At 42.8% G+C, this 14,529-nt stretch overlaps 1 long non-coding RNA gene across 1 annotated transcript; it reads right to left on the bottom strand.

Annotated features, from left to right (window-relative positions):
* Positions 1-1,895: 1,895 nt before the first annotated feature.
* LOC121823219 (uncharacterized) lies at positions 1,896-14,231 on the bottom strand. The gene is made up of 3 exons (XR_006064613.2): positions 14,082-14,231; positions 2,625-2,756; positions 1,896-2,159 (listed from the first exon to the last, which is right to left on the bottom strand). It is a non-coding gene; the product is annotated as an uncharacterized LOC121823219 (long non-coding RNA).
* Positions 14,232-14,529: the final 298 nt, after the last annotated feature.

Raw genomic sequence — 14,529 nt, 5'->3', positions numbered from 1 at the left:
AAGAAGGCAGCTCTGGTAGTGTGAATGTAACTGGTTCCCATAATCTCCCAGGGAGTGGCATTATTACGAGGTGTGGCATCGTGGAGAGTGGGTATGGCCTTGTTGGAGGAAGTGTGTCACTGTGCGGGTGGTTTTGAGGTTTCCTATGTTCAGAATGTCCCAGTGTCTCAGTCAGCCTCCTGTTGCCTGCAAGATGTAGGACTCAGCCACTGTCCGCCTGCACACCACCATGATGATAATGGACCCCTGAAAATGTAAGCTAGCCACCCTAATTAAACGTTTTTTCCTTTCTAAGAGTTGCTGTGGTCATGGTGTTTCCTCACAGCAACAGACATCCTAACTAAGACAGCAGCCATCTGCAAATCAGCCGAGGTGCCTCTCAGGAAGATCACCTCCATCTTGAACCTGCCAGACTCTGGCCCTGTGAAAAGGACATCCCCATTGTTTCAGCCATCCACCCTATGGTGCCCTGTCACAACAGCCTCGGTTGACAGGCACTTAGCAAGGCTGAGAAGTCACCCCAGTTCACATAGCTAGCAAAAAGTTGTACCAGAACTTGAAGAAGTGTTTGATGCCAGCATGTAGCTCCTCCCACACCCTCACTGCCACCCAATTTGGAAGCAATTTAAATCTCTCCAGGTAAAAACCTTCATCTAGCCGGGCGTTGGTGGCGCAAGCCTTTAATCCCAGCACTCGGGAGGCAGAGGCAGGCGGATCTCTGAGAGTTCGAGGCCAGCCTGGTCTACAAAGCAAATTCCAGGAAAGGTGCGAAGCTACACAGAGAAACCCTGTCTCGAAAAACCATAAAAAAAAAATAAATAAATAAATTATGGGGCTGGAGAGATGGCTCAGCAGTTAAAAGTACTGGCTGCTCTTCCAAAGGTCCTGAGTTCAATACCCAGCAACCACATGGTGGCTCACAACCATCTGTAATGAGATCTGGTGCCCTCTTCTGGCCTGCAGATAGAACACTGTATGCATAATAAATAAATAAATCTTCAAAAACAAAAAAAAAAAACAAAAAAACCAAAACCTTCATCTAAGCCAGGCCGAATCCAGCTACTAGATTTTGTTTTCCGTTCTTTGTACCTCATTTCTTTATCTTTGACATAGACGAAAACTATATGAAGACGTTTTAAGTGCCTCCTCCCACCCTGAAGTTCCGGGGATTAAACTTAGGGCTTCACACCAGGCAAGCAGTCTACCCAGTGGATAGATGATCAGCCTGGAAGTGTGAACAACTGAGACAGGAGTTAGCTTATTGGCACAGGGCTTGCAGGAGCCAAAACCAACCAACCAACCAACCAACCAAATAAAAACAAAAACAGTGAAGAGTGCCTTCCTAGCAGTAAAGTTTAGCGTTATTCCCTTTATCATTATAGCCCTGGGGCCAACCCAAATGAATCTTTATGAGACTGGAATAAATAGCTACTAACCATGTTTTTGGTGCAGGACATATGACATCATGTAGTACAAGGCTAGCACATTACTTATGGAATATCCATCAATTTCCTGCAGGCATCCCTGGGATTTTAGAGCAGAGTTTGTGTGGTTACTTGGCAAAACTTCCAGAAAGTTCAGCCTCACCCCTTCTTTAGCCCACCCCACCCCACCCCTCTAATCTTCAAGCCAGACCACAATTTACAATAAGCAGGTCTGAGCCTCAACCTCTGCTCTTCAAATGTATTCCAAGCAATGAAAAAAAAAATTGGCCCTGTATTCTAGTCCATTTTAAAACCACACTGGAGACCCAGAGAAGCTGAGTGACTTCTGCAGTTTGAAAGTTAGCATTCATTCACATTCATGGCCTGAAGCCAAGTATGGCCGTCCATGCCTGTCATACCAGTGCTTGGGAGGTAGAGAAAGGAGGCTCAGGAATTAAAGGTCAGGCTTACCTGCATAGAGAATTCTAGGCCAGTCTGGGCTTTAGGAGACCGTGTCTAAATAAGTAAGTTAACCCCAAAGATGACCTGATTATTCTGGCTTCGTTGCCAGGGCGATTTTCAAGTTTGCTTGCTTGTGCTTGTCAGTCAAAAAGATTGTAGACTCAACAGAAATGCTGAATGAATTCAGGCTCCCTCCTTAAATACCAGGGACGCTAAGTAGCTTCAGATGGGGGTAGATGTGGGTGCCAAAGTCCCTGTCCCCTCTTCTGTGAGCTAGGGTGATAAATACAGAAAAGACAAGTCACATAAATGAACTTGGACTCTGAGCACTAGGTTTCTTTCTGCAGTAATCTGTCTTTTATGCATGTCAGTCAATTGAAAGACAACCCTAGCCAATTCCTTTGGAAAGCCCTTATCTCACTCTCTCTGGTATTTTAAAGCAGGTATAAGCCTCTTTTTCTGTTGTCTTGATGCTGTTGACGTTATTGTTGAGGCTGGCTTTCAGAAGACTCTTAAATTGTTCTTTTTCTCATTCTCTGACAAGCTGAACCTTTCCTGTAGATTGCCCAAAATGGTTTTCCTAACAAAAATCTTTCTGTGCTGTTGATGTTAAACAAAGCTTTGAAGTCCCTAGTCTTTTCTCTGTCAGCTCCAAACTACTTGAGGAAATTGTAAGGCCCCCCGCCCCCCCAAAAAAATCTTCAAAATATTTACAAAATGAAATCATAGTTTTAATACCTGCCTTGATGATTAAATGAGTTGGCCGGAGTGGAAGGGGCTTGTTTTCATTTTAGTTCTTGTGACCAGGTTTTGCTACATAGTCCAGATTGATCTCAGACTCTTGGTCCTCCTGCCTCAGCATTTCATGTGCTAGAATTACAGGCTTGTGTCACCATTCTGGGAAAACAATCTTTTTATTTTTTAAATTTTTTTAGGACAGTTTCTAAGTATCCCACAGGCCAGGGCAGCTTACAAAATATGGAGAACAACTGTAGCCATCAAGAGATTGGTTATAAATACCTGGCCTTATCCAGTCAGTGGCTAATAGGAAACGTGCCTATTGCTGAGAAGGGTGTCTCCAAGCTGGCTAGATGGTTCATTCTGTAAAGGTTCTTGCTGCTAAGCTCAGCTGGGAGAATGCTTGCCCACCATGCACAAAGCACTGGATTCTGTCAAATGTGACCCATGTCTTTATAAACAGGGGAAATTTGGAGATCAGCACATAGGCAGCTGTGAAGATGATTTTTGCACTGTCACAAACACCTAGAATTTCCAAAAGTTGGAGAGAAACCCAGCCAGATACTTCTCCAGCACCTTCAGGGACCATGACTGGTCTCTGCACCTTGGTCCAGCTTTCAGAACTGAGGGGTGAGGCGTTTCCAAAACAAAGTCATATTAAAGTTCGTCACAGCAGCATCATTTTAAATTTCAGGATACAATGATAAAACAGTCATTTGCCTCATGTTAATATCTGTTGTGAGCAATAAAATGGAGTACCTGGAGATGATGTTTTGAATCTCAATACTACCCTGCTAGATGGGTAACTGGACAGGTTACAAATCTTCCTCCACGTTTCAGTTTATCAATCATGTAGAGATAATAACATCAGTTGCCAGTGTTACTACAAAATTTGAGGTGCTATGTACACATGGATCATCTATGCTCACAAATGGGACCATCATTATCACACATGTAGACAAAATTCTAAACAGTCTTAGTAAATAAGAAACTCAGAGCCAAATACAGAGTTAATAGCCAAAGAGATCAGAGCAAGAGCCAAGACTAACTTTAGCTTACTGCCAGCAGTAACTTCCCCAGAGAGAGAGAGTTTTTTCCTGTCTGACTTGTCTTTTTATTGCCTTTCTGTTCTGCCTTCTCATTGGCTCTAAACCCAACCACATGACTTCCTCATCACTGCCTGTCTATACAGACCTCCAGGTCTCTATGGTTGGTACTGGCACTAAAGGCTCCTGTCACCACCTTTGGCTGTGTCCTTGACCACACAGAGACTCTGCCTGCCCTGTGATCGGATTAAGGACATGTGCTACCACCACCTGACTTCTGCTTATGGCTCGCTATGTGACCTCTGATCTCCAGGCAAACTTTATTTATTAACATACAAATAAAACCCCATTTCAGCACAAATAAAATATCACCACACACGCAGCAGGTAAAATTTAAGGCAGGATGTTCTAGACAAAGGAAGAGGCACAGCAGGTATTTTGGAAGTTCATGGAGCACAGCCTTCCCTCCGGGCTGAGGGAATGGAGGTCAAAGTGATCTTGAGGTTGATTTTCAGACACATGGCAGACGGGGTGGGTGAACTGTCTTTGTTTTGTTTCTGTTGCTGTGATAAAATACTCTGAGAAGGGCAACTTAAGGGAGGGAAGGTCTTATTCTAGCTAGAGTTCCAAGTTGCGGTCCATCATGGTGGTGAAATCACAGTAGAAGGGGCTGAGACAACTGGTCTCATCATGGGGACAGTCAAGAACGGACAGCAGAAGACAAGGCTGGTGCTCAGCTCTCTTTCTCCACAGACGCAGCCCAGGTCCTGCCGGCCATTAAGATGGGTGCTCCCACATAAACTGACTACTAAGACGACCCCACCCTGCCCCGAAGCTCATTTCTCCGGTCATTCTGTCAAGCTCATCATCGAAGTTAACCGCTCAGTACCCAGATCAAAAGAAACCGCCTGATCAGGGCTGGAGAGATGGCTCAGAGGTTAAGAGCACTGGCTGCTCTTCCAGAGGTCCTGAGTTCAATCCCCAGCACCCACATGGTGGCTCACAACCATCTGTAATGAGATCTGGCGCCCTGTTCTGTGTACATAATAAATAAATAGAAAGAAAGAAAGTACCTGATCATATGAAATATATTCTCCCAAACCAGGGCACAACAAAGAATCATATAGCCTGGGCTGGAGAGGTGGGGGTGAATTTTAACCTAGCCTCTTTCCTTAGAGAGCAACCCTGGTTACCTTGGCACAGATGATTTCCCACTTCCATGTTCTTCTCTATCATACCACTGTGTGTGTGTGTGTGTGTGTGTGTATTCCTCTCTATCATACCACTGTGTGTGTGTGTGTGTGTGTGTGTGTATTCTTCTCTATCACACACCTGTGTGTGTTTTTCTTCCTGCCCCCACGTATGGCAAACTTTACTCCTTCTGTTTATTTCTAAATTTTCCTATTTAAAGTTGTATACCAGCATTAAGCGCTGACTACGTTCTCCAAACATTTGTTAGGAAAGAGGAAAATGAATAAATGGAGTAGAGGAATGTGGTCAGACCAGCTGAAGAACTACCTAGGAACTAACTAGAATATGGAGGGGCTCTGGGACTGACAGATCCTGGGACAGACCTCCAAATGTTGATTGTTAATGGAAAGATCCAGTAGGTTTGCATACAGCAGGAAGTCTTACTTTTTAGTAAGATTGGCAGATTTGGAAAATACTCGAGACCCAGCCTCTCAGCCTCCATGGTCCTGGAGGACTGTTTCCAGTGTCATCAGGGACCTGCTGAGTCTGAAGAGCCTTGATCTTGCTTCTGGCCATCATGTCTTCAGATTCTACCCACTGCCATGCTTCTAACAGGTTTGAGTAGAGACTTAAGCTTCCCTTTTTAAAAGATTTTTTTTTTAAAGTTTTATTTATTTTTTACTTTTGGTTTTTCGAGACAGGGTTTCTCTGTGTAACAGTCCTGGCTGTCGTGGAACTTGCTCTGTAAACCAGGCTGGCCTTGAACTCACAGAGATCCACCTGCCTCTGCCTCCTAAGTGCTGGGATTAAAAGTGTACACCACCACCACCTGGAAATTTATTTATTCATTTTTTATTTTTTAAAAAATTCTATGTGCCTTAGTTCTATTGCTGTGACAAAAAAAAAAAAATGACCAAGGCAACTCATAAAAGCAAGTGGTTCATTTGGGGCTTGCAGTTTTAGAGTGTTTGAGTCTATAAACATCAAGTCAGGGAGCTCGGCCCAGAGCAGTAGCTGAGCGTTTACATCTGATTCACAAGCATGAACACAGAGAGCTAACTGGAAATGGCGTGGGCTTTTGAAACTTCAAAGCCTGCCCCACTGACACACCTCCTCCAACAAGGCCACACTTTCTAATCCTTCTATGGCGGTTTGAATGAAAATGGCCCCCTAGGTTCACAGGGAGTGGCACTATCAGGAAGTGTGGCCTTGTAGGAGGAAGTGTGTCACTGGGGGGTGGGCTTTGAGGTTTCAGATGCTCAAGCCAGGCCCAATGTCTTTCTTTCTCTTCCTGCTGCCTGAAGGTCCAGATGTAGAACTCTCAGCTGCCTCTCCAGCACCACGTCTGCCTGCATGCTGCTGGTAAGATAATGGACTAAACCTTTGAACTATAAGCCAGCCCCAACTAATTGTTTTCCTTTATTCCTTTATATAGTTGCTGTGGTCATGGTGTCTCTTCACAGCAATAGAAACCCCTAACTTTCCCAAACAGTTCCACCTGTGGACCAAGCATTCAAATATATGAGCTTAGGAGAATCATTCTTATTCAAGCCACCAAAGTGTGTGTGTGTGTGTGTGTGTGTGTGTGTGTGTGTGTGTGAGAGAGAGAGAGAGAGAGAGAGAGAGAGAGAGAGAGAGAGAGAGAGAGAGAGAGAGAGAGAATGTGTGCTAGGTACTGAACTCAGGTCCTCTGGAAGAGCAATAAGCACTCTGCTGCTGGGCCATCTCTCCAATGATTTGAAGAGTTAACAGTGATTTGAAGTAATGGGGACCCTTGAAAAGAATCTGGGGCATACATCCCCCTACTCTACTTGGTCTCTGTAGCTAGAGCACAGCCTCAGTCAAGTAAGGCTCTGAAAAATGTCAACACAGGGAGGCTTTTCAATGGTGGTTATTCTGGGACAGTCTAATCTGAAGCCAACACTTATCTCCCACCCAAGAAAGGAACTCAAAAGTCCCACTACAGGGTTTAAATCTCTATAATTAGAAGAAAGATGGTGTTGGAAAATACACACACAAACGCAGAGGAATAATCTGTCCATTCGGAAAAAATACTCAAGTGGTTTGTGGGAAAATATTTAGGATAAAGACAGGACAGGGAAGGAGCAGAGGGAGTAAGCCTAACGTTTCTTAGTGAGTCAGGGACTCACTGACAGCAAATGTTTGTTAGCCCTGGAGAGAGGCAGCAACATCCAAAGTCTTCCAGCTGAAGAGCCCAGCCGCTGCTCTTAAAGACAATTTTAGTTTAGAATGAACCATTTGTTTTCAGAATGAAAGAGTGTTCATACCAGTTAGCTTAGAAGGACTGTGAATATGGCTTCAGCAAGTGCATGGCATGCACAAAGGAGCACACACCCCACTTTTTCTGAGTCACACTCTTCAGTGTATGGGTTGAGGAAAGAATGAAAGACATCTTGGGTTTCACTTGTCCATCAGGGAGTCCGCTGTGACATGGCAACTCCATCTCAGGGCTGTTTGTTTGTCGTTATGTACAGATGCCAAGTACCCCAAAAGAGAATTTTCCAGAAGGTTTAGATGATGCTTAAGTCAGTCTATGAACTCTTAGGACTATCTTTGAAAAGTAACTATCTCAAGCTGAATGCTTGGTTTCTAGAAACTTAAAGCAATTGTAGTTGATTCACAGAGAGGACTCTTAATGGATGTTGATTGCGAGTCTCTGATATTCTGATATATTCACCCCCTTTGCCTGGGCTGGAAACAGCTCCTCTCGGCCAGTAGGGCCACGGGTGAACAAGTGCCTTAATTTACCCACTGTGTGCCATTCTCCATGGGTAAGTTATGAAAGGGCTAAGAGGAACTGCTGACGGGCCTCTCATATGTGTGGATACATGGTTGTAGCTGTGCATAGGCATGGCGTAATGCTTTAAAAATTGACTGGGAGGATGACCAAGAGGGATCATCCTGTAAAGGTGCTTGCCACCAAGCCTGATGACCAGAGTTCGATCTCCATGACCCACATGGTGAAAGAGAACTCTGCCCTTCCCGCCCCCACCCCAGCAAGTTGTCTTCTGATCTATATATACACTTATGTCATGGGACACTTACCTCCTAAACAAGTAAATGTCATTTTGAAATGAAAAACAGTATCAACTAGGCATGGTGGTACATGCCTTTAATCTCAGTGGTCAGGGGTCAGAAGAAGACAGAGAGCTCTGTGAATTCAAGGACAGCCTAGTTTGCATAGCAAGTTCCAGGACAGCCAGAGCTACATAGAGAGGCCTTGTCTCTATCTACAATATCACCAACAAACACAACAATTTAACAACAACAACAAAAAGAATAATTTTCCTTTTGAGGCAGTTGCAGTGTCCTTCTGACACTTTCCTATAAAATAAGGTCCATTTAATGCTGTTATATCTTCAACTATTTTCAATCTTCAGACAGTTTCATGTAGCCCAGGCGGGTCTCAAATTTTCTATGTAGCCAAGGATGGCCCTATACACCCAGGCTGGTCTCAAATTTCCTATGTAGCCAAGGATGGCCCTATACACCCAGTCTTCCTGTTTCCACTCCTGGAGTGCTAGACGCGCTGTATGTACCATCATATTTAGCTGGTGTAAGTTGGGGATCAAACCCAAGGCTTCACACATACTTAGTCATGCACCCTAAGTACTAAGCTAACCACCAGCTCTCAGAGGGAATTTAGGAAAGTATGAGTTTTGTTTTCTTCAGACTAAAAAGTACATTTATTAATTTTGGCCTTTCGCATGCTAAGCAAGGGTTGCACCACTGAAAATTTTGTTTTATTTTTGTTTTCTGAGACAGGCTTTCTCTGTGCAGTCCTGACTGTTCTAGAATTCACTCTGTAGAACAGGCTGGCTTCGAACTCAGAGATCCACCAGCCTCTGCCTCCAAAGTGCTGGTTTAAAGGTACACACCCCACCCCCAACTACTGCTTTATCCTCAGTTCTCTTTTTACTGTGTGTGTGTGTGTGTGTGTGTGTGTGTGTGTGTGTGTGTGTGTGTGTGTGTGAAGGTTGTCAAGATGGCTTTGAACTTATTCTATAGCCAATGTAAGTCTTGAAATAACAATTCTTCTGCCCCCTCAGTAACTGGGATTACAGGTCTATGCCACCAAATCCAATTATTGCTAATTTTAAAATGTGGGGGGAAAGGTATAAAAATCATTGATAATTGCACCATGTAGTTGGATCATAACTGCATTTTTTTTTTTACTTACAAAGTTAGCCTCTAGGTGTGTTCTTCAACTCAGCTGATAGAACCAAGGACTGTAAACCAGGCAATGTTTGTCTCTGGGTGGCTGTGGGATGAATAGTCCGTGTAAAGGGGGTGGGAGAGTTTACAGACTGTAAGATCCATCCATTTTAAATATGCAATTTAGTGGCTGTTACTAAATATACAGAGCTGTGTAAACATGTCCACAATCTAGTTTTAGGACATTTCCATCAATCCAAATTGATCCTTCGTACTTTCTCCTGCCTGCAGCCCCAGGCAGCCAATGATCCACTTTCCATCTATGTGGACTGACCTCTTTCAGGCATTTCATTTAAATTTAATCATACAATATTTGGTTTTTTTGTGACTGGCTTCTTTCTCCCAGCATGTCTCACGGATGAGGATCACATATTAGTAATTTGTTACTCCTCCTTTTTTGTAGGATACTCTTCTACGATATGGATATTTCCCATGTTGCCCATTCATTTGACATGTAATATAAGAGTAGATAATTACAACTTCTTGATGATTGTGAACAATGATGTAAATAAACATTTATTAAACATTTATGTGTGAGCGAAGGTTGCAATATCCTCTCTGTAGCTATCTGGAAGTGAAATTGCTTTACTGTAAGGTAGATTTTTGTTTAAGTTCTAAAGAAACTATCAGACTCTTTATAACCAGCTGCATCATTTAAATTGTCACTACCAATGTATAAAGATGGCATTATCTTCACACCATTACCAATGTCTGACTTCTAAAAAAATTGTTTTTCAAAAAAATTGCTCTTATTTTTTTTTGTGTGGGTATTTTGCCTGCATGTGTTTGTAGGCACCACAGAGGCCAGAAGAGGGCATCAAACCCCCGGAACTGGAGTTACAAACTATTGGGAGCTGCCATGCAGTGCTGGGAATCAAATCCTGGACCTCAGGAAAAGCAGCCATTGTTCTTAACCATTGAGCCATCTCTCTGGCACCATTGTCTGACATCATCATCATCATCATCATCATCATCATCATCGTCATCATCATCATCATCATCATCATCATCATCCTAGTAGTTCTAAAGAAGTGTCACATTACGGTTTTAAATTTCAATTTCCTAATAAGTGGTGATATTGTCCATCTTCACATTTTTAAAATTGAATTGTCTTCTACTTCGTTTGAAATTCTCTACATAAGCTTTAGTTGTTAGGTATATGCTTTTCAAATATTTTCCCCTACCCTGTGGCTTGGTGGGTTTTTTTTTTTTGTTTGTTTGTTTTTTGTTTTTTTTTTTTTTTTTTTTTTGGTTGTTTTTTTTTTTTCCACCTCTGTGGTTGTCTTTTGAAGTTCTAAAGGCAATTTTTTTTTTTGTCGCTGCTGTTGTTTTTTTTGAGATAAATCAAATGTGTAGCTGAGGCTAACCTTGAACTTCTGATCCTCCTGCCTCCACCTCTCCAGCACCGAGATTATGGGCATGCATTACTATACATAGTTAATGGCACAGTGGGGAATCAAACCCAGAGATTTTTTTTTTTTTCATTTGAGGCAAAGACTCTGCCCACTGATCTACATACCTAGCCCATGACAAGCAATTTTGCTGGGGTCTAATTTACGCCTTCATGGGTCATGTTTTATGTCCTCCTCTGTCCTTTGTCTTAATTTCTGTGTGTGGGATGAGGGGAGGATGCGAAGTCCTATTTCTACATGTGGGTCTCTAATTGTTCTATCACTATTTGTTACAAAGGCAATTCACATTGAATTACCTTGGCCCCCTTTTCAAAAATCAATTGGCCGTAAATACACTGTTTATTTCTGGGCTCTGGATGTTTTCCCATTGATTTATATGTCTTCTCATATCAATTCCCCACTGTCTTGATTGCTGTAGTTCTATATTAGGTTTGAAATTGGGAACTTTGTTCATGTCTTTTGACACGTCTGCTCTGCATTTTGAATTATAGTTACCTCTTTTCTCCTGTCTTGCTGCCAACTTCCATCTCGGGTCGTGCTTTCTGTCTCATACTAGCACAAGGATTCCTCCTCCTCCTCCTCCTCCTCCTCCTCCTCCTCCTCCTCCTCCTCCTCCTCCTCTCCCCTTTGTCCTCCTCCTCCTCTTCCCCCTCCGCACTATATGCTATGGTCTGGAAATTGAAGAACAATGTTTTATCTGGGTGTCAGTCTCCCTACATCTCCACCACACATCAGCTCCCAGCAGAGGGGAGTCTAGGAAGTAACAGCTTCAGAATGAAGAGCGCTCCCTCCCTCCCTCCTTCCCTCTCTCCCTCCACTCCATGTTCAGTAATGAAGGTCATAACAAGGAAGGTGACTGTACATCTGTGTCCCTGGTCACAGCTCAACTGAGGTACTAAGATCATGTCTGGACATCACCACGTGACATTTTCCAACCCACGTTCCTTCTGGACACCAGCTCTTCCTACTCAAGTCTTTGTCCTTCTGGGACTTTACTCCTGGCTCTTGGCCAGTGGGCAGGTCAACCTCCTTTGGTGACAGACACTTTTTCTAGGATTTTTTGAACGGTTCCCTCTGTTTTCTGCTAGACTGAAGTGTGTGGTATAAGACTAGACTTCTCACATTGTCTTGCTGTCCTGAGGGAAAAGCCTGCCTGGGATACAAACCCTTCCTGCAAGAAAATGGAGTTGGGGAATGAGAGAGAGAGAGACAGCAACCCCTGAGGCCTGGGATCTCTGTGAACCTCAATATCAAACCATGTCTTAACTGGATCTCCCGCTGAAATTTTTAACTGGCCAGGCTAAGCTTAGCCTGGACTTCAACTAATTCACATAGTTTATGAGGAGCTCTAACAAAACAGAAAAGTCTGGAGTGGTGAGCGTGGGCAGGATTGTAATGAAGAGGAGCCTTAAAGGGATTCAGCTTGAAGAACAGTCCTGGGGACACTTGTACCCAGAGAGGTAGGACATTAAAGGGTCAGGGTCCTTACTAAAGGAGAAATTTCTTCAAACAGCAAGGAAACTTTGAGAGAATGATGTCTGGTTCCATGGAGATAAACTAGAATCCATGATAGGAAGGTTCTGGAAACAGATTTTAAGGCAAGATGTTGACATTTTTAACAGTTTAGTCTGTCTGAAAATGTGATGACCTGCATTGATACTACATTTTCTGTGTCTCAAAGGGTTTTAAATGACTCATCAGAGGTAGAATGGATCCAAACGATTCAATTAACAGGGTGTGTGTGTGTGTGTGTGTGTGTGTGTGTGTGTGTGTGTGTGTGTGTGTTCTCTCTTTGCCATGCTGGAACACAGGTCCTTAGGCATGCTCACAAACCTTCTACCCCTGAGTCATTAAATAGTCCAACTAATTTCTTCCACTTTTCTTTTTCTTTCAGTGATAGAGAATAAAGACATGGCCTCATGAATGCTAGGGAAGAGGTCTATCACTAAGCCACATCTACATCGACTCATGCAGTTATTTGAATATAATCTTCAATTTTTTTGCTGTATGATAAAGATACAAGTTGTACTGGTCTTTTTATCAATATTTATTTGCATCAGTTTTCCTTCTTTCTTTATCCCTTTCCTTCTTTTTTTCTTTCTCTCTTTTTTTTTTGTTTTCTTTTAAGAGAGGGTTTCTCTGTGTAACACCCCTGACTGTCCTAAAACTCTCTTTGTAGACCAAGCTGGCCTCAAACTCAGAGATCCACCTGCCACTGCCTCCCAAGTTCTGGGATTGAAGGCATGCGCCGCCACCACTGCCCTGATAGTCTTCCTTATTTCCAAGTAAGCTTACTTTCAAGTGAAACCTTAAATCACTATTATAAATAAAAACCAGAGATTAATGACCAAATGTAAACATAAACAAAACAATAGTACCAGGTACTAACCAGGTGTTATGCAACAAAATCTCTGTCTATGATCTGATCTGTCTTCATTAAAACAGAGATCAATAGGTAAAGATATAGAGTCTGGGCATAAACTGGTAGTAATGCCTTTAATCCCAGCACTTAGGATTTAGAGACAGGAGGATCAGAAATTCAAGGTCATCCTGAATACACAGCAAGTTCAAAGGTGCCCAGGTTACATGAGGAGGTGTCTTCAAGAAAAAAAAAATTATTCTTTGAATGTCAAGCATAGATCGATGTACATGTCTGTAGGAGTGTATATGCATGTGAGTGCCCTATATGTGGAGGCCAGAAGAGGATGTTGGGTGGCCTCCTCTATCATTTCCCCCTGTTCCTTTCAGATCGGGTCCTATTTTCTTAGCTAGCCTTGAAGTCAAGAAGTATCATAGATTCCCCCTGACTCTTCCCTTCTCAGAGTTGGAGTTATAAGCTTGTTTTGTGGATGCCTGGACCTGAACTCTGGTCTTCATGGCCGAGCAGCAAACACTTTTAACCAATGAATCATTCACTATACTACTATACAATATACTACTATACTACAATCCAATCTGAGTGGTGTGTGTGTGTGTGTGTGTGTGTGTGTGTGTGTGTTTGTGTATAAATGTATTAGATTTTTAAATTTTTTATTTTGTGTTTCTAACTGTTTTGCCTTCATGGATGTATGTGTATCACTGGCATGACTTGTGTCCACAGAGGTGAGAAGGCGGCATTCGAGCACCAGGAACTAGAGTCACAGATGCACAGATGGTCGTGAGTCCTGGGCATTGAACCCACGTCCTCTTCAGTAGCAACAAGTGCTATCCATCACTGCGCCATCTCTTCAGTCCCAGAATACTACATGTAAATAAACACACACTCTGGTTTATATACTACAGAGCCCTAAGGTTTACTTAAGCTGAATTCTAAAACAGTAGCAAGTTGGTTTTTATGTACCTGGGAACTAGAAAAGACAGTGGACTGAGGGAGTTGAGCAGCATCAACTTGGGAAACTACTTGGAAGCCAGCCAGTCTGCTTACTCTTTTGTGGACAATCTAGTGTTGAAAAGTGTTTCTCATTCATATTTCATTATCAAGAAATCTAAAGTACCGAAACCTATTTTGATTATTGCAAGTCTAGCATATTTTATTTAAGAAGTGATCCACAGGGGGAATTTAAGTTCTTTACCTTTTGTCCAAAATTTCCGGCCTTAGATCCATCCAGATATAGCAGTGATAATTGTAGTACCAACTGACTCCATTCCACTCTGGCTGGTTGCCAGGAGACTGCCTTCTAGTGATTTGGTGATGGCATTGGCTGGTGGCTCTCTACCCAAGCCTACAGTGGAGCATATTTATTTAAATATGAGCAATACTGTCCCACAATATACACACTGATCTTTATCTTCTTGTTCTCAGACAGTATTTGGACACCAAGGCCCCGGCTTCATTTCTGCCTGCTCCCCATCGCCTTTCTTAATTCCCTGGTTCTAGGTGGATCCTGATAAGATCCCTGCCCTGACTTTGATGGAACTATTGATTCTGGCATTGTGCTGGTAAGTGTTATCATTGCTGTGATCAAAGACCATTACCAAAGCAACTTGGGAAGGGAAGGTTTATTTGGCTTACAGTTCCAC

The sequence above is a fragment of the Peromyscus maniculatus genome, chromosome 16 (genome assembly GCF_049852395.1).
Source record: "Peromyscus maniculatus bairdii isolate BWxNUB_F1_BW_parent chromosome 16, HU_Pman_BW_mat_3.1, whole genome shotgun sequence".
In the NCBI taxonomy this organism is placed as follows: domain Eukaryota; kingdom Metazoa; phylum Chordata; class Mammalia; order Rodentia; family Cricetidae; genus Peromyscus; species Peromyscus maniculatus.
Note: the sequence above shows the minus strand (reverse complement) of the source record. Positions and strands in the feature narration are given on the sequence as shown.